We start from the raw sequence: 20,700 nt of genomic DNA, 5'->3' as shown, positions 1-20,700 counted from the left end.
GCCACGCCTGCTCCACGCCACGCCTGCTCCACGCCACGCCTGCTCCATGTGGATGTCCCTGAAAGAATGAAAACAACAGGATGCTCTCCACTCACAGCTGCTGCAGCAGCACATCACTGGGGATCTTATTTGGGGACCAGAAGTGTGGAGCTGCCCACAGACCCCTCTCCCTCACCATGAGCACTAATGCAAACCAAAAGCAAGTTGTTCTGCTTTTCCTCCTTCCAAGATAAAGCATGTTCAGTTCCTCATCTCTATTAACCAACTTATCTTCAAAGAATGTTGCAAGGACGTGAATGTGTTCTGTTTCATGAGTTTTTCTTACGTACCGTGACACGTTCATACTCTGACAGCTAGTGATCCAACAAAATTGTACATCTCAAATCCCACAAAGAAAAAGGGAGGGAGGAACAATACTCTAAGACGCACTTAATGACCTTTTGGACATCTTAGCTGACTCAGTGGTAGTATTCCAATACACATAATTTTTTTTTAAATCCTGGGATCCATGAGTATTTCCTTTAGACACTTCAAACAAGTATGAACACCATACTGGCTCACATGAAAATCTCACTCTAAACCCCATTAAAATAGTTTTCACTTCTCTACCCAAAATGGAGATTAGTAGAGGCTGAGATTCTAGTTACTAGACAGAAATGTCAATCCTTTCCATGTGATAATTTCTTAATAAACTACATTTTAAAAAATTCAGAATACTATGATTTGCAATGTACCTACATGGTTTTCATTAAGCATAAAAATTTGAAAAGGCTTGAGTCTTAAAAACAAGAAAGTAAATTGAAAAACCTAGCTTAGTGAAAGTGTCAGGAAAAAAAATATTTGAGCTCTAATCCAAATTTTAATATTTTTATTGATATTTTAAATACCCACTAATATTTTTAGAGTCTGAGCAGCCCATATAATAAAAACAAAATGGAGTTTTCCCTCCTTTTGTTGTCCCTCCCGGTTCAAACTTCTTATAAAAATGCACATCCCTTCCCCATCAGATGCTAACGTTGAGTCAGGGAGAAAACAGGGACCATTGTGGGGGTGCCCACTTTCCATCCACCACAGAGCGATGCACTTTGCTTTGGTACCATCCTGCGCTCCATCTCTTCTCTCAGTGAAACACTCTCATCAGAGGCTCTGTGCTTTTTCACTTCTGAATTGCATTTACAACCTAGATCTTCCACTCTCCTCCTCTACCACATCAAAAATGCTCTGGAATTCCCTATCTTTAATAAGGAAATAAAACCCCCTCCTTTCTCCCCAAGTCCAGCTTCAGCTCTTCCCCCCATACCTTGGCTCTGTAGAGAGTGGTCCACAGTCCTGGCTTCATCCCTTACCCACTGCATCTATATCTCATTCTGCTCCATCCCAGCTGGTCCACTGAGATTGCTCAGGTCAGCAAACCCCAGTCTGCCATTTCTGTTCTTTGTAACTGAATACCCCCAATTTAGCCGGCCCCCAATTTAGTGGCCGAGCACAACAATGTAATATGATGTCCCAGCTCCATGGGTTCTCCTGTGAGATCTGTCCTAAAGTTGCCATTTCAGCGCATCTGAACATGGAATTCTGACCAACAAGATCAAGGGGTCTCAGAGTAAATCACTTAAAACTCCTGCATTATGGTCTCTGCAAACTGATGAAAGTAACTATATGCACCAATCGACCCTGAAGAGTCTTTGGGCTCCAGGAGTAGAACACATGTAAGAAGATTTTCAAAATAGTGAAGCTCCACGTCACCATTGGTTCCTGTTTCAAACACATTTGGGACCAAAAATATATATATATATATCATGGGCTCAGACTGAAGATTATATTCCCTCCAGTATAAAAAAATGTTTGCAAAGCTTGCACAATGCAGTCTATGATTAGAGTTTTGTAAGAACAGAGGGGAAAAAAATGGGTATAAAAAAAGAATAGATGATTTTTTTAAGAATTAAGAAATATAATTGAACTTACTCTTTGATCTTCAATGATATGGAAATTATGTCTTTGTCAATATGTTATACATTAAATACAGGTTTAAAAAATGTAGTAGTTACACAGTTATAACATGTTCTGGTACTCATGGGCTGAAAGTAAAAGTCGCTCAGTCGTGTCCGACTCTTTGCCACCCCGTGTATGCCACCCCATACAGTCCATGGAATTCTCCAGGCCAGAATACTGGAGTAGGTAGCCTTTCCCTTCTCCAGGGGATCTTCCCAACCCAGGGATCGAACCCAGGTCTGCCACATTGCTGGCAGATTCTTTGCCAGCTGAGCCACAAGGGAAGCCCAAAAATACTGGAGTGGGTAACCTAGCCCTTCTCCAGCGGATCTTCCCGACCCAGGAATCAAACTGGGGTCTCCTGCATTGCAGGTGGATTCTTTACCAATTGAACTCTCAGGGAAGCCCACTGATACGCTGTGCCTGAAATGTTTTTAATATTTGAATATTTAAAAATTAAGTCAGGAAATTGAAAAGATTATTTGGCAAAATCAATCATTTCCCCCAATTAAATATTTGTAAACAGATTGAGCACAACAGCTCCTTCAGAAAAAGTTCTTCTTTCAAATATGGGGATAAGAGCTTAAAAGAAGGATGCAACAAAGGGATGCAGAGCTTAAAAACAGGATGCACAAAGGGATGCAGAGCTTAAGAGCACACGCGCTGGACCACACTCCAGGATGGTTTGACACAAGGGCAAATTATTCAATTTCTCCAGCCTGTGTCACCTTCCAATCTCATTCCTCTCCCACCCTGCAGACAGCCAATATCCTCAGTTTGGTTTTAAATATTCCCCTGCATGCATTTCTTTTAAAGCAAGAATGTAGATGATTGGCAGTAAAATATAATTGTTTTGTATTTTCTACACTTTAAATAAACAGGAGACTCTGCATGCTTCTGTGATTTACCATCTTGCCTAACATCACCTTTGGTATCTACCCATGTTAATACTTAGAGCTAGAGTTCATTTTCATAACGGTATACCTATAGATTATTGGACATTTTTAATTTTATCAAATATTATCAAATTGCCCAGAAAGCAGTAGTACCAATTGATACCCCCAACAGCAGCCTGAGTCCCTTTTGCCTTATAATTCAGTACACGTTTGCCCCCTGGTAGATGAGAAATAGTATACACTGCACATGCAATGGCATTTATTGCCTAACAACCGGTAGAGTTGGGGGGGCGGGGTGAGGCTCTTGTATTATGTTTTATTAGCCATTCCGACCCCTTCTTCTTGTCTTTCCTATGTATACCTGCTGCCTATGTTCTCTTGGGTTGTTTTGTCTTTCTTTTTTTGATTTTTAGGAATTTATTGCACGTTTTTTTATTCTGTCAATTTGTGCAAATATTTTTCCAGCTTTTAGTTTGTCTGTTAACATTGCTGATGAAGCCTTTTGATGTCCTGAAATTTTAATTTACTTGAATTTATCTATTACAATTTGTGCTTTTTGTATTTGTTGTTCTTTTCCCAGCCACCCCCTCCCAAAACAATCACTCCTTGCTCTTATAAAATGTCCCATATTTTTTCCAAATATATTCTGAAGGTATATCCCAAACTGGGGGGCTTCCCTGGTGGCTCAAATGGTAAAGAATTCACCTGTGACGTGGGAGACCTAGGTTTGATCCCTGGGTTGTGAAGATCCCCTAGGGAAGGGAATGGCAACCCACTCTAGTATTCTTACCTGGAGAATCGCATGGGCAAAGGAGCCTGGCGGGCTACAGTCCATGGGGTCACAAAGAGTAGACACCACTGAGCAACTAAGCACATCCCAAACTGACAGGGTGTGTATGCATGAGATGGTTTTTACTTTCTTCCACATCCATTAATGTATTCTGCCTTTCACAGACTCTTTAGAGTAGATATTATCAGAGTAGACAGATAAGGAAAATAAAAACTGGGAAAGATATGTAATTGGTCCAAGCACACACAGTTTGTCAGTGACCAAGAAATGGAAGTGAACGTCTTCATCTAAATGACCTCCAGGCATGTCAAGTTCATCAGCATTTAAATCTGGAATCTTATCTTGACCCCTCCCTCCACCTCCTCGCTCTTCACACAAGGAAGAGCCCTACACCTGGCCAGGTGCAGCAGCCTCAAAGCTAAGGGCTGGTTGAACATCGGGTTTTCCAAAAGCTGTTGACGTCCTCCCCAATCCCACCAGAGACAGAATGCAGTCAGGGTGAGACCAGGCATTGATAGCTTCTGAAGCTCTCCAAACAATTTTAATATGTACCTATCAGGTCTGCAAACCACTGGAACAGTGCTCCACCCCACCCCCATCCCTATTTAGTGAGGCTTGGGTATTTGGAGCTTTCCACTGGGAGTGATACTGTCATCGAGCAGCCAGAGGCTGGTGATGCTGCTAAGTAAGAGAAAGTGTTAGCCACTCAGTCATGTCCGACTCTTTGCGACCACAGGGACTGCAGCCCACAAGGATCCTCTGTCCGTGGGATTTCTCAGGCAAGAATATTGGCATGGGTATTCATTCCTTTCTCCAGAGGATTTTCCTGACCCAGGTATCAAACCCGGGTCTCTTGTGCTGCAGGCAGAATCTTTACCATCTGGGCCACCTGGAAACCAACCACATTGCATATAATTTCAAAGGGTTCACAGAAGCCGTGAAGCCCTCCTTGGACACTCCCAAGTAAGAACCCCACCTTATCTCTGAACAGAGGGTGTGCACTAGCATGCAGCTGGGATGGTCTGAAGCCCCTCCTGAAAAGTCCAGCTCTGTTAGCACAGCTCACTCCAGCCCACCTTGGTCCGAGAAGTTGTTCTGCATAACAGCAAGTGCTCCCAGGAACCTCAGAGCCTGCAGGTACTGCTTCCCCACCAGGCACACCTTTCCTCCTGGGTACAGGCTCAACTCTCCCCATCTAGACTCAGCTCCAGAATCACTCTCCTTGGCCACCTTCACTGACCACTCAGCCCCATCCCCACCTTTGCTCTCAGTAAGTCTCTTTCCCTGTGGTCCCTTAGTTCTCAGAACACATGCCTACCAGAGCCCTTTCTGGACTTTATAATGTGATATTTTTCATTCAGTCATATGAGTCTCCCATCATATCTGGATCAGCAAGGGTATCCTTCATCTCTGAAACCTCTGTGTCTGGCACAAACAGGAGCTCAATAAATGTTGCTAGTGAGTTTTAGTCAGTTCAATTCAATTCAGTTATTCAGTTGAGTCCAACTCTTTGCAACTCCATGGACTGCAGCACGCCAGGTCTCCCTGTCTATCACCAACTCCCGGAGCTTGCTCAAACTCATGTCTATCAACTTAGTGATGCCATCCAACCATTTCATCTTCTGTCCTCCCTGTCTCCTCCTGCCTTCAATCTTTCCCAGTATCAGGGTCTTTTCCAATGAATCAGGTCTTTGTATCAGATGGCCAAAATATTGGAGCTTCAGCTTCAGCATCAGTCCTTCCAATGAATATTTAGGACTGATTTCCTTGAGGATTGACTGGTTGGATCTCCTTGCAGTCCAAGCAACTCTCAAGAGTCTTCTCCGACACCACAGTTCAAAAGCATCAATTCTTGGCACTCAGCTTTCTTTATGGTCCAACTCTCACATCCATACATGACCACTGGAAAAACCATAGCTTTGTCTAGATGGACCTTTGTTGGGAAAGTAATGTCTCTGCTTTTTAATATGCTGTCTAGGTTGGTCATAGCTTTTCTTCCAAAGAGCAAGCATCTTTTAATTTCATGGCTGCAGTCACCATCTGCAGTGATTTTGGAATTCAAGAAAAAGTCTCTCACTGTTTCCATTGTTTCCCCATCTATTTGCCAGTGATGGGACCAGATGCCATGATCTTAGTTTTCTGAATGTTGAGTTTTAGCCGGCTTTTCACTCTCCTCTTTCACCTTCATCAAGAGGCTGTTTAGTCCCTCTTCACTTTCTGCCATAAGGGTGGTGTCATCTGCACATCTGAGGTTATTGACATTTCTCCCGGCAATCATGATTCCAGCTTGTGTTTCATCCAGCCCAGCATTTTTCATGATGTACTCTGCATGAAGTTAAATAAGCAGGGTGACAATATACAGCCTTAACATACTCCTTTCCCAAAACGGAACCAGTCGCTGTTCCATGTCTGGTTCTAACTGTTGCTTCTTGACCTGCATACAGATTTCTCAGGAGTCGGGTAAGGTGGTCTGGTATTCCCATCTCTTGAAGAATTTTCCAGTTTGTTTTGATCTGCACAGTCGAAGACTTTAGCGTAATCAGCAAAGCAGAAGTAGATATTTTTGTGGAATTATCTTACTTTTTCTATGATCCAAAGGATGTTGACAATTGGATCTCTGGTTCGTCTGCCTTTTCTAAATCCAACTTGAAAATCTGGAAGTTCTCAGTTTATTTACTGTTGAAGCCTAGCTTGGAGAACTTTGAGCATTACTTTGCAATTCTGAGCATTAATTTGAGCATTACTTTGCAATTTTGAGCATTACTTTGCTAGGGTGTGAGATAAGTACAATTGTGTGATAGTTTGAACATTCTTTGGCATTGCCTTTCTTTGGGATTGGAATGAAAACTGACCTTTTCCAGTCCTGTGGCCACTGCTGAGTTTTCCAAATTTGCTGGCATATTGAGGGCAGCACTTTCACAGCATCATCTTCTAGGATTTGAAATAACTCAGGTGGAATTTCATCACCTCCACTAGCTTTGTTCGTAGTGATGCCTCCTAAGGCCCACTTTGCACTCCAAGATGTCTGGCTGTAGGTGAGTGATCACACCATCGTGGTTATCTGGGTCATGATGATCTTTTTTGTATAGTTCTTCTGTGTATTCTTGCCATCTCTTCTTAATATCTTCTGCTTCTGTTAGGTCCATACTATTTCTGTCCTTTATTGTGTCCATCTTTGCATGAAATGTTCCCTTGGTATCTCTAATTTTCTTGAAGAGATCTCTAGTCTTTCCCATTCTATTGTTTTCCTCTGTTTCTTTGCAGTGATCACTTAGGAAGGCTTTCTTATCTCTCCTTGCTATTTTTTGGAGCTCTGCATTCAGATGCTTATATCTTTCCTCTTCTCCTTTGCCTTTTGCGTCTCCTCTTTTCTCAGCTATTTGTAAGGCCTCCTCAGACAACCATTTTGCCTTTTTGCGTGCATTTCTTCTTCTTGGGAATGGTTTTGATCACTGCCTCCTGTACAATTTTATGAACCTCCGTCCATAGTTCTTCAGGCATTCTATCTACAGATCTAATCCCTTGAATCTATTTGTCACTTCCACTGTATATTCGTAAGGGATTTGATTTAGGTCATACCTGAATGATCTAGTGGTTTTCCCTACTTTCTTCAATTTGAGCCTGAATTTTGCAATAAGGAGTTCATGATCTGAGCCACAGTCAGCTCCTGGTCTTGTTTTTGCTGACTACATAGAGCTTCTCCATCTTCAGCTGCAAAGAATATAATCAATGTGATTTTGGTATTGACCATCTGGTGATGTCCATGTATAGAGTCACCTCTTGTGTTGTTGGAAGAAGGTGTTTGCTATGACCAGTGTGTTCTCCTGGCAAAACTATGTTAGCCTTTGCCCTGCTTCATTTTGTATTCCGAAGCCAAACTTGCCTGTTACTCCATGTATCTCTTGACTTCCTACTTCTGCATTCCAGTTCCCTATGATGAAAAGGACATCTGTTTTGGGTGTCAGTTCTTAAGGTCTTGTAGGTCTTCAAAGAACCATTCAACTTCAGCTTCTTCAGCATTAGTAGTTGGGGCATAGACTTGGATTACTATAATATTGAACGGTTTGCCTTGGAAATGAACAGAGATCATTTTGTCATTTTTGAGATTGCATGCAAGTACTGCATTTCAGACTCTTTTGTTGAACAAGAGGGCTACTCCATTTCTTCTAAGGGATTCTTGCCCACAATAATAGATATAATGGTCATCTGAATTAAATTCACCCTTTCCAGTTCATTTTAGTTCACTGATTACTAAAATATCAATGTTCATTCTTGCCATCTCCTATCTGACCACTTCCAATTTACTTTGATTCATAGTGAATTTTAACGAACAATAAAGTTAGTGTTCTTTTCACTCTATCGTATATTGTTTTCAATTCATGCTTTGATGACTTGCATCTTTCCCTTGCTTGGATAACATCATCACTGACTCAATGGACATGAATTTGGGCAAACTCCTGGAGATAGCAAGCGACAGTTCAGTTCAGTCACTCAGTCATGTCCAATTCTTTGTGACCCCATGGACTGCAGGACGCCAGGCATCTCTGTCCATTACCAACTCCCACAGCTTACTCAAACTCATGTCCATTGAGTCAGTGATGCCATCCAACCATCTCATCCTCTGTTGTCCTCGTTGCCTCCTGCCTTCAATCTTTCCCAGGATAAAGGTCTTTTCAAATGAGTCAGTTCTTCACATCAGGTAGCCAAAGTATTGGAGTTTCAGCTTCAGCATCAGTCCTTCCAGTGAATATTCAGGACTGATTTCCTTTAGGATGGACTGGTTGGATCTCCTTGCAGTCCAAGGGACTCTCAAGAGTCTTCTCCAACACCACAGTTCAAAAGCATCAATTCTTCAGCACTCAGCTTTCTTTATAGTCCAACTCTCACATCCATACATGACCACTGGAAAAACCATAGTGTTGACTAGATGGACCTTTGTTAGCAAAGTAATGTCTCTGTTTTTTAATATGCTGTCTAGGTTGGTCATAGTTTTTCTTCCAAGGATTCTTGGAAGAATAGAATGAGAATAGAATGTGAAGGACTAGAGATCTCTTCAGAAACATTAGAGATACCAAGGGAACATTTCATGCAAAGATGGGCACAATAAAGGACAGAATGGTATGGACCTAATAGAAGCAGAAGATATTAAGAAGAGGTGGCAAGAATATACAGAAGAACTATACAAAAAAGATCATCATGACCCAGATAACCACGATGGTGTGATCACTCACCTACAGCCAGACATCTTGGAGTGCAAAGTGGGCCTTAGGAAGCATCACTACAAACAAGTCTAGTCGAGGTGATGAAATTCCACCTGAGTTATTTCAAATCCTAGAAGATGATGCTGTGAAAGTGCTGCACTCAATATGCCAGCAAATTTGGAAAACTCAGCAGTGGCCACAGGACTGGAAAAGGTCAGTTTTCATTCCAATCCCAAAGAAAGGCAATGCCAAAGAATGTTCAAACTATCACACAATTGTACTTATCTCACACCCTAGCAAAGTAATGCTCAAAATTCTCTAAGCCAGTCTTCAACAGCATGTTAACCATGAACTTCCACATGTTCAAGCTGGATTTAGAAAAAGCAGAGGAATCAGAGATCAAATTGCCAGCATCTGAGGGATCATTGAAAAAGCAAGAGAATTCCAGAAAAAAAATCTATTTCTGCTTTATTGACAATGCTAAAGCGTTTGACACAACAAACTGTGGAAAATTCTTCAAGAGATGGGAATACCAGAACACCTTGCCTGACTCCTGAGAAATCTGTATGCAGGTCAAGAAGCAACAGTTAGAACTGGACATGGAACAACAGCCTGGTTCCTAATAGGAAAAGGAGTATGTCAAGGCTGTATATTGTCACCATGCTTATTTAACTTACGTGCAGAGTAAATCAGGAGAAATGCCAGGCTGCATGAAGCACAAGCTGGAATCAAGATTTCCAGGAGAGATATTAATAACCTCAGATATGCAGATGACACCATCCTTATGGCAGAAAGTGAAGAGGGGCTAAAGAGCCTCTTGATGAAAATGAAAGAGGAGAGTGAAAAAGTTGGCTTAAAGCTCAACATTCAGAAAACTAAGATCATGGCATCTGGTCCCATCACTTCATGGCAAATAGATGGGGAAATAATGGAAACAGTGGCAGACTTTACTTTTTTGGGCCCAAAATCACTGCAGATGGTGAGTGCAGCCATGAAATTAAAAGACCTTTGCTCCTTGGAGAAAAAGTGAGAGACAAGGAGGTCACAGATAGTCAGACATGATTTAGCAACTGAAAAACACAACAAATCTTCCCCTTATAATTAGAGTTGACTCATTTATTAATCAAGGTGATGAGTGTCTGAGTATTCATGATATTATTCTTTATACATATTTTTTATATTCTGGAAACATTTTCTACTTATAAGTAAAATCTATTAAAGGAACAATCACAATAAACAAGTGAATACCTAGGTGTCACCTCAGTTCTGCGGAATCACACCCCCAGATCCACAGTCCTAAGATCTTGTTTCTTGAGACCCAGTTCTAACTTCCCCTAGAGTCTTCTTCTGGTTCCAAATCCATCCTCAGCTGATGGCACGAGGTGAGAATTTAGAAACATTTTTCCAAGTTTGAGTGTCCAAGTGAAGAAAACTCATCAAGGACAGAAGAAACAGAACTTGAATGAAGATTAAAAAAGAAAGATTTTTGGCTCTAGTAATTTTACACAGAGATTTTAACACCTGTGTGGACATTATGAACTATAGTATTCTGTTTATTTTAATGTGGGAAAAACCTCATGAACACTGGATCACCAGTTTCCAGGTAAAAATCACATCCTCCTCTAGAGAAATGTTGAGAATCTTGTTTCATAATCCTAGCGCATGCTCATTAAGGAAAAGGACTTTTACAAACAAATCACTTTGAATTATTCCATGGCAGTGTTGTTTTATATCTCCTACCCTTTGACCATTAGAAAAACTTATTTCTCTGCTCTTTAAAACAAACAAACAAAAGTGTTGTTTGCTTTTAAAGTATCACCTCTTTTTCACTTTGATTTACTGCCCTTTGGCGACCAGCCCACTGGTTCTCGGCCAACTCATCAGACTCCTCTGGGCTGCTCTGCAAGGGAGGGACCCCAGATCGCGGCTCAGGAAGCCTGCTCAGGGCCAGGGTTCCTCCAACATGCCCTCTACGTGTCAGCTGCCATCTGCTCGGCTTTCTCTCCTTGGACAGGGCAGGTCCTCTGGGATGCTCGCTCCCTTTCCCCTCCAGCAGAGGCTCTGCCTACAGCCCCCGAGAAACAGGGTGGAAAGAAAAAAAGGTCCTTCTCAGGGACCAGCTTAGAGGAAATAGCCTCTGTGTATTTGAAAGTGATGACAGGGGTCGACCCCAGGAAAACAACAACTAACAAAACAAAACAGCCTCTTCTCTTCCAAGGATCCTGTCTCCTCAATCCTAGAATCACTGTCCTGCAGTCTATGTGAGCTCAGGCTGAGTCTCCAGACAACTAAGATCACAGAGGACAGAGGTCAGCAGATCTTATAAATAAGCTTTTTGGATCATACATCAAGAGCGCATTTGGCCAGAGTTTGAGGACTGGTGTTATCTGGTTTGAGATCAGCTTTGCTACTGACCAGCACTATCTTGAATGAGTTACAGAATCTCATGGGGTATTCCTTTCTTCTCCTGGAAAATGAATAAAAATAAAACCTCTCCTACCTACTTCCCAGAGACTCACCTTTGCTTCATATAAGGAGAAATTTTGCCTGCATTTTCAGGGTATGAACTTAAGATAATCCAATTCTCTTTGTTACATGGGGAGAATGTTTAAGAGTGACAGTTTTTCTTGGCATCGAGACAAGCTCTTGGACAGGAAACTGCTCTAGGTGGATATTTTCCCACATTAGCACTTTAAGAAGAACCAACTGTATGGAATATTAGGAAGAAATCTTTCTCTCCCTTTCAAGGCTGTATTCTTTGAACATATATTCCCTAACAGTCTGAAAAATAGGAAAAAAAAAACATTTATTTCTAAAATGAAGCTATTCTTTTAAAGATTATAACATGGAAAAAAATTCAAGTTGGTTTGGGATGTCTGTCCAATTTCACATAAAATCAAGTAAAGAACCCTTCAGGACGATACACCACAGTGTTCACTGCCATACTATTTACAACAGTCAAGACATAAAAGCAAACTAAATGTCCACTGACAGGGGAATGGATAAAGAAGATGTGGTATCTACGTGTGTGTGTGTGTATGTGTGTGCATATATACACACACACAATAGAATATTACTCAGCCCTAAAAAAGAATGAAGTAATGCTATTTGCAACAATATGGATGGGCTAGAGATGTTTATACCAAGTGAAGTAAGTCAGAGAGAAAAAGACAAAAGCCATAAGATACCACTTATATGTGGAATCTTTTTTTTTTTTTTAAGGTACTATTGAACTTATTTACAAAACAGAAATAGGCCCACAGACTCGGAAACAAACTTATGGTTACCAAAGGGGAAAGGGAAGGGAGGGGTAAATTAAGAGTTTAGGATTAACATATACACACTACTGTATGTAAAATAGATAAACAACGAGACTAACAGTCCTCGAACTAACAGCACAGGAAACTATACTCAGTATTTTGTAATAACCTATAAGGGAAAAGAATCTGTAAAAGTGTATTTATATATTACATATATATGTATGCATACAGGCTGCCCAGGTGGTGCTGGTGGAAAGGAACATGCCTGCCAATGCGAGACATAAGTGACACAGTTCAAGCCCTGGGTCAGAAAGATCCCCTAGAGTAGGAAATGGCAACCTACTCCAGTATTCTTGCCTGAAAAATTCCAGGGACAGAGGAAACTTGTGGGTTACAGTCCATGGGGTCACAGAGTCAGACACAACCGAGCAACTGAGCACACATATATGTGTATATTATATATGTGTGTGTGCTGTTGTGCTTAGTCACTCAATCATGTCCGACTCTTTGCAACCCCATGGACTGTAGCCCTCCAGGCTCCTCTGTCCATGGGGATTCTCCAGGCAAGCATACTGGAGTGGGTTGCCATACCCTCCTCCAGGGGATCTTCCCAACCCAGGGAATCGAACCCAGGTCTCTCTCATTGCAGGCAGATTCTTTACTGTCTGATCCACGAGGGAAGCCCATAAATACTGGAATGGGTAGCCTATCTCTTCTCCAGGGGATCTTCCCGACCCAGGAATCAAACAGGGGTTTCCTGCACTGCAAGTGGATTCTTTACCAGCTGAGCTACCAGGGAAGCATGTGCATATATATATAATTGTATATATAATAAAAATATATAAAATATATTTACTTATACATAAATAATATATATTATATATAAATGTATATATATAAATAACTGAATCACTTTGTTGTACACCTGAGACTAACACAGCATTGTAAATCAACTATACTTCAATTTATAAAAAAGATCCGTGGAGTACAAAATCTCGTGCACACATGCATGCACTCACAAAAACATGTGTATGTGGAAGTGCACATACTGGAATAGAGACAGGTGAGTGTCCCTCTCCTGTGTAACAGCTGGAATGCCTTATCATTCCACACTGTGGCTGCCCCACCTCTTCACTTTGTTGATAAACCGACGGGTCGCCAAAAAATAACACATGGTGTACAACTCAACTTTGATCAATAAACCATCAGTACAACACTTTGCAGATACAAAGGGGCCATTTACGTCTCAGGTTCTGAGGTCAGTTACTCTCTTCCGTTAAACAACTTCCTGTTTTCTTCTATAGGATGGTTTACAACACTAAACTCGTTGTACTATTTTTGTTCTTAAGCTTTTTTTCCAACAAGCAAAATCATTGCATCTGAACAAGAAACCAATTTTTTTTTTTAATCTGGTTTTCTCACAGAATCAGTGACAGAAGAGGATTAATTGTTTGTTTTCAATCCTGGCTTTTTCTCCTCCTAGATCTATTTTTGAAACACACTTTATTTGGGGATGTCCTGACTGGGATGATACTAAATTGGAAAACCTGGTGCAAATTTTATTGACCTCCATTTCCTACTATAAAGGATGTTCCCCACCAATGTGTCATCCACAGGGCAGACAAAGGTTAGAGAGGAGGGAAGCCATTCCAGATGGTGCGCTCAAGAAGATCAGGGCCAGACTCTTCTTGTTTTCTTGGATTGTTTTTAAATCAATGGTCAAGAAAGAGGAAACAACATTTGGGCATCCTCCTTATTCCAGGCTGAGCTCAACCCAGTGTTAATTGCAATACTCACGGCAAACACAACGTTTAAGAATTGGTCCTTATTACCTGTTGCTTGGCTACCATGAAACAAATGTATGGAGCGATGAGTATAGGGATAGATGGATGAACAGGTACATGAGTGGAGGAATAAATGAATGAATTAATATTACTGATGGAGTTTTATTTAAACAGTGCAGAAAGACTCAAAAAGTCAGCTACCACTTAGAAAATATATGAATTAGAGGGAATGTCCTCTCCTTTGCATTTCAGAAAAAAAGTTAACAGTTTGGCTCATATTTTTATCACATGCTTTTGTCATTTTATATTTTATTATTGGGCTTCCCTGGTGCTTCAAGCAGTAAAGAATCTGTCTTCAGTGGAGGAGAGCCAGTCAGGAAGATCCCCTGGAGAAGGGGATAGCAACCCACTCCAGTATTCTTGCCTGGAGAATCCCATGGACAGAGGAGCCTGGTGGGGCCGCAAAGGTCAATGAGTGACTAACACACATTGCATTATTATCTATTTATCTATATTATTTATCAATCATCTATATTATTAACATTTTCAATTAAATTTAATTTTCCTCAAATTATAATCATATTTCCCATAGTGATCTAGATCTCTTTTTTTCTCATTTATCAAGGGCTGTTCATATCAACATAGAGATCAACTCTGTTCTCCTTTAATGACCACATGTTATTCTAATATATAGACATGCCATAGGCAATTCAGCCAGATTCCAACTGAAAATTAAATTATTTCATTTTTATGCCATTGCCAACAATACCACAGTGTACTTCTTTGTACATGTGTTTGACCATCTGCATTTTTTAATTTTTAATATCCTTTGCTATCTTCTCTAATTGGTTTGTCATTTTTTCTTTATAGAAACTGCACAGCAGGAATTTTAACATGTTGCCATTTATATGTGTGGCAAATATCTTCTCTCAATCTGTTGCTTGCCTTTTGAGCTTGTTTTTGGCATCTTTCACTGCTTAATGCCTTAAAACTTGTTTGGAGTCAAGTTGATTTTTCCTTTTATTGCTTTTTCTTTTCCAGACAGTCAAAAGAAATGTTCTCCCAGCCCTGAGGTTTTAATGTATGTATCTATATTTTTGGATGGACATATTTAATATCGACTACATTTCCATGGGCTTCAGCACATTTTAGAATTAGGTTCTTGGTATATGACTAGTTCTAGCCAATAAGAAGTGGGCAGAAGCAACTATTTCTTTGTCATTGTGATCCCTGACCATGGGCACCCGTTTGACCCTCCAGCTCTCTCTTCTCCTTCAGTAGCACAGCTGAAAACCACATGTTTCAAATTCCTTAGAAGATGGAGCAGCCTCAGTCTCAATAGCTGAATTATCACCTCTAAGGGGTACCCTGAAGAATTCCAAACTCAGACGCTATGTACAATCAAAATGCTCTCCTATATTAACAGTAGAGCATTAGGCTACTGTAACCCTAAGATATTTTTGAGACTAAATACACTTACCTTAACGTAACAATACAGTATAAATCTTTCTTCTACACTTAGAGGCTCAGTTCACACTACATCCTTTTTGGGGGGGGCGGGGGCAGGTACTACGCCAAGTCTTGAGATCTTAAGCTGCATCCTGCAGCATCTAGTTCCCTGACCTGGGATCGAACTGGGCCCCCTCCACTGAAGAGTGCAATCCTAACCACTGGACCACCAGGGAAGTCCCTAAAACTTTTATAAGTGTGCAGTGTGGGAGTGACTTTATTTTCTTCAAAATCCTGTCATTATCATAATATTAAACCCACCTGTACAAACGTGTCTGTTCCTGCTTTAGCTGGAATGTGATGTATTTATCTGCTTTTGTATGATTGCCTAACTCTTTTCATTTAAATAATTACAAGTGTATTTTAATATCTTAGCAAGTTCCTCCTCACAATTCTTCTTTTTCAAACTTATTCTTCCACATAAATTAGAATCAATTTATTGCCCAGAATAATTCCTGAGATTATTAGTCAGATTTGTCTTATAATTGTACATTGATTTGAGGAGAAACAGCATCTGCCTGCTCTTAGAAATTATGATATGTCTACTTATTTTAGTCCTATTTTATTTCTTTAATAAAAATATATAATTCTTTTATTAAATACTCAGGTATTTCACAGACTAATTTTGATAGTATCTTGAATATGATTTTCCTCATTTCAGTTTCTAATTGTTCTACTAATAAAAAGGAAAGTAATATTTATTCTGTATTTTGTCTTACATATAGCCAGCTTATTCTCTCAATAGTTTAACAATTTCTGTTGAATTTATCGGATCCTTAATAATATTGTCATATCATCTACAGAAAGAAAGAAAGAAATCAGAATGCTTTGCTGTTTCAGAATGGCTCCTCTTCCCCTTTTCTTGCTGGAATCATGAGAGGATTTTTCTCTGGTACCATAGGAATCAAGCTCCTAAAGGTAAATCTCACAGAATTGTGGGTCTCCTTGAAGTTTTTGACCCTCAGAATGATCACCTAGAGCCTCTTGCAATTTGTCAATTACATATCAGCACTTCTCTCCCCAGCACTGAAGTCTTTGCTCCAAGAAGCCAGAACACGCTGTTTGCATATGTCTGTCTCTCCAGTCTGGGGCACAGTGGTTTTTTCTGTATTCTTCTCTCATTCCTAAAGAATATTTTCCCTGGAGGTAGGATTCTGGGTTAGGGGTTCTTTTCTCTCAGCTCTTGAGAACGCTGATACTCCTTTTTGGCCTCCATAATTTCTCATGAGGATCCCGTTTGGCTTGCTTCTTCCCCTATAGGTAGTACAGCCTTTCTCTCTGCCTGCTTTCAAGATTTCTTTCTCTAATTTTCAGAAGTTTGACTACGATCCGTCTTGGCACAGAAATATTTCACTTTATCCTGTTTGCAGATTTCTCAGCCCCTCTAATTGTAGGTTTATGTCCCTTGCCAAATTTGGAGGCTTTTCAGCTACTATTTCATTGTTTTCAACCCCACTTGGTTTCTCCTCTCCCTTTGGGACTTTGATGACATGAATATTAGATTTTTATTACAGATCCACATGCTACTGAAACACTATTCATTTTTTAGCATTTTGTTATTAAGATTAAATAATTTCTATCATTCCCTCTTCAGATTTGTATATTCCTTCACCCGTATTCCCCATTCTGCTGTTGAGCCCATCTATTCAGTTGGATTTTGGTTTATTTGGTTAGTTGGTCATTTTTCTTGTTGTTTGGTTATTATGTTTCTCAGTTTCAAAATTCACATTTGGTTCTCTTATATTTTCTCTTTCTTTTCTGAGAGTTCGTATTTCTTTGCTGAGACTTTCTCTTTTTTCCCCACTTACTTCAAGTATCTTTGTAATTGCTTACTGAAATGTATTATATTATGGCTGCTTTAGAAATTTTGTTAGATAAATCTAATATGTGTAACATTTCATCTTTGGCTTTCCTTGGCAGCCTTGTTTTTATTCTAGTTGAGATTTTCCTGACCTTTGCTATAATGAGCAGTAGTCAGTTGAATCTTATTTAAATCTTATGCTTTGGAAGATCTCTTCTGAAACCATTCTGGTGGAGGAAGGAAAAGTGCTACTCATTAATACAGGGTTTTCTATTTGTCTTCTTTTGATGCTGGGGGGAAGGCTCTTCATGACTGCTCCCCTCATGATTTGCATTCGCATGTGGAGAGCAGCCTCTTTAAACTTAGCAGTAGTGAGAGCCCTGACTCTCTGTGACTTCCTCTGACACCAGTCCAGCAGCAGAGGAGGTGTGAGTCCAGTCACTCCATGCTGTCTCCACTGACATTACAGGAGGATGAGGGTCCATGTAGCCATTCCAGCTCCCCACTCAGCCCTCATTAAAGCCCCACTGGCGGGTGAGGACACCTTGGTATAGCAGGGCAAGGATGGAAGTCCAGGCTTTTGCTGTCAAGGCAACGGAGGTGATGGGGGGCTGCAGGGAGAGAGATAAGACCACAGTTTTTTCTTGGGTGTATGGCTGCAGTAGAGCACATATTCTCTAAAAGTTTTCTTGTTAGGGTTTGTTTTTCTTGGTCCTTTGTGTAGAGATGGCAGACTTTTCTGGAGGCTTTTTTAGTCTGGATCCATTTGTATTTCCAGGTTGCCAGTTTCCTTAATGCCTGATCTAGGATACATGAGAAAAAATAAAGCCTAGGTCCCAAGGTCCCTAGCCAGTCTAGTTTCTGTTTTTCATCTTTCAGAGTCTTCTAACATTAATGTTATATAAAACGTCCAGTGCTTTTAGTTAGCAAGAGGAACAGGGAAGAGACTGTCAAAACCATCTTCCTGGAGACAGAAGTCAAGATGGATTGTCTTCACCAATTCCAAAATGCACTTACCCTTACAACTGGCTCTCTCATTACCTGATACAAAGTTTTATTCCATAACTATAAACAATATTTGCCCACATCTTCAATAGAATATCATCTTGAACAAATATCATCTTTCCTCTCTTTTCATGTACTTCACTTTCAGTAAGAGATGTTTGAGAATGAATAAAAGTATATGTAACACAAGTGCTCCCTGTGGCTTTGACTTTTTTGTAGTTTAACCAAATAATTCAAATATCTATCAATAAAGGACATGGATTTTTACTTTCACACAGGCGAATAGTACATAGGCCCTTTAAAAATGATATAAATTTATGTGTAAAAAAGTTTAAGATAGGGACTTCATTGGTGGTCCAGGGGCTAAGACTCCACGCTCCCAATTCAGGGGGTCCAGGTTCAATCCCTGGTCAGGGAACTAGATCACACAAGCCATGACTGAAAACCCCGCAAGCCTCAAGGACCCAGCACAGCCAAATAAAAATTACTTATTTAAGATATATTGTGATAAGACTAAAACAATTAGAAAATATTTCGAGCTTTCCTGTTTTTAATTTTTACAAGAGCTTTAAAAATAAATAAGTGATGATCAAAACAAAGAAATAAGAAATGTTTTAGTTTGTTAATAGCTATGTTCCAAAAGCAACTTCTTATGGTTTCTCTCATCGGAAGTTCACAACATACATAATCAGGGCAGAAATTACCCCTGGGTTACCTTCCAGTCCAACACGATTTCTAGATACCACATAACTCTCTATCTACATTTCTTGGCTTTTATTCCCCTTTAAAACCATCTGTCTGCAAAGCAGCCTGTGATGTAAGATAAACAAGTGTGACACTATGCAGAGACTCAAAACTTACACACATTTGCTCCCTAATTCCTCAGAGTCCATTTTCAACAAACAGGTGTTTCTCCTTTCTTATGTACTCTACGTACACATCAGATAAACAGCCTTAGCGTATTTAATCCCAAGGAGGTCCATGACATACGACTTTTCTACTTCAAAGGACTCTAATAATAGAACATGCATAGAAATATAGCTCTCCGAGCAGAGTAAACAAACACTGCTCTCTCCGGAGAGGGATCAGATGGATCCGCTTCGCTCAGGTCTCTCCCAGAATTCCATTGTTGTCTCTCTTTAAGGAAAACCACTGAATCTGGGATTGGGAGCTTTGCTCAAAACGTGTTTCCTTTCAAAACACAGGGAAACAGGATTTTTGGCCACAGGAGGTCAAGGTCAGCAATCTAACAGAATTGGTTCTTTTGAACTTCCTTTCTAAGAAACACATTATCTGATGAAAGCTGTTACACTGCAAATCTGTAGACATCCTAGTGATGATCAATTCTGTTCACCACACAAGGAATGATTTCAAGAAAGACACCTGTGCCATCTACAGATAAGTTTAATGATTCAAAATGGAAGGTTCCAGATAATGTGTACAGTTCTGGGAAGACAAAAATAGTGTTTCATCACTTTTATGTGTCCCACAATGAATTGTATAACAGAGCCCTCCACATTATAAGTAATCAATAATTATTTACTTAATGAATAGTTGGGTTTTTAAAAATATTTTTATGTGGACCATTTTTAAAGTCTTTATTGAATTTGTTACAATACTGAGTCTGTTTTATGTTTCGGATTTTTTTTTTTTTGCCCCAAGGCATGTGGGATCTTAGTTCCTTGACCAGGTATCGAACTCTTATTCCCTGCATTGGGTGGCAAAGTCTTAACCATTGGACAGCCAGGGAAGTCCCAGAAAAGTTACATGTTTAACAACAAAAGAAAAGAAACTTATGAAAATTAAGAATGCACAGAAATGCAAACTAAATACTCAAACGTCTCCTCCCATATGGCACTGCTTTCAGTGACCCGAACTTATATAGAATGATTTGCAAATACACATATTGTTACCAGATAAAACAGAAATGCATTTTTATCAGGATGGTTTGAGTACCACTGTCTTAGATGTGGATAGTACTTTTTGAGAATTTAAGAAAATTTTCAGTAAATTATCTCAAGTTAGCACAACAGAGATTTCAATGTTGTTATTATAAAGATGGAGAAATTCAGATGAAATTGACCTACAGACACCCAACGAGTGAGCCCCAGAGCTTGGCTGTTATCTAACCTTCACTCCTATAGACGGGACTTGCTTTTGTTTTGAAAAGAAAACACTCCAGAAGTTCTTATCACAGTAAGATGGGCTTAGGCTGCCTTGTCCCCCCTAATCACTTTAAGCCATGGTCTGACCCCTTTCTCTCTGATATCAAAGGGCTGATGATCTTCAGCTGAGTTTTAAGTAAGAAATATTAAAGAAGAAAGCACAGCAAGGCAGGAGGGAGATGTTTGTCACACTGGCAGGTTTTCCTCCCTCCAAGGATCCCTTTCTTGGTTGACATTATCCACTTCCTGCCCAGAAGGAGCGTGTTCAAGGAAAAAGTCTATTATACATTTCCTTCT

This window comes from Oryx dammah, unplaced genomic scaffold (genome assembly GCF_014754425.2).
Source record: "Oryx dammah isolate SB20612 unplaced genomic scaffold, SCBI_Odam_1.1 HiC_scaffold_19, whole genome shotgun sequence".
In the NCBI taxonomy this organism is placed as follows: Eukaryota; Metazoa; Chordata; class Mammalia; order Artiodactyla; family Bovidae; genus Oryx; species Oryx dammah.
Note: the sequence above shows the minus strand (reverse complement) of the source record.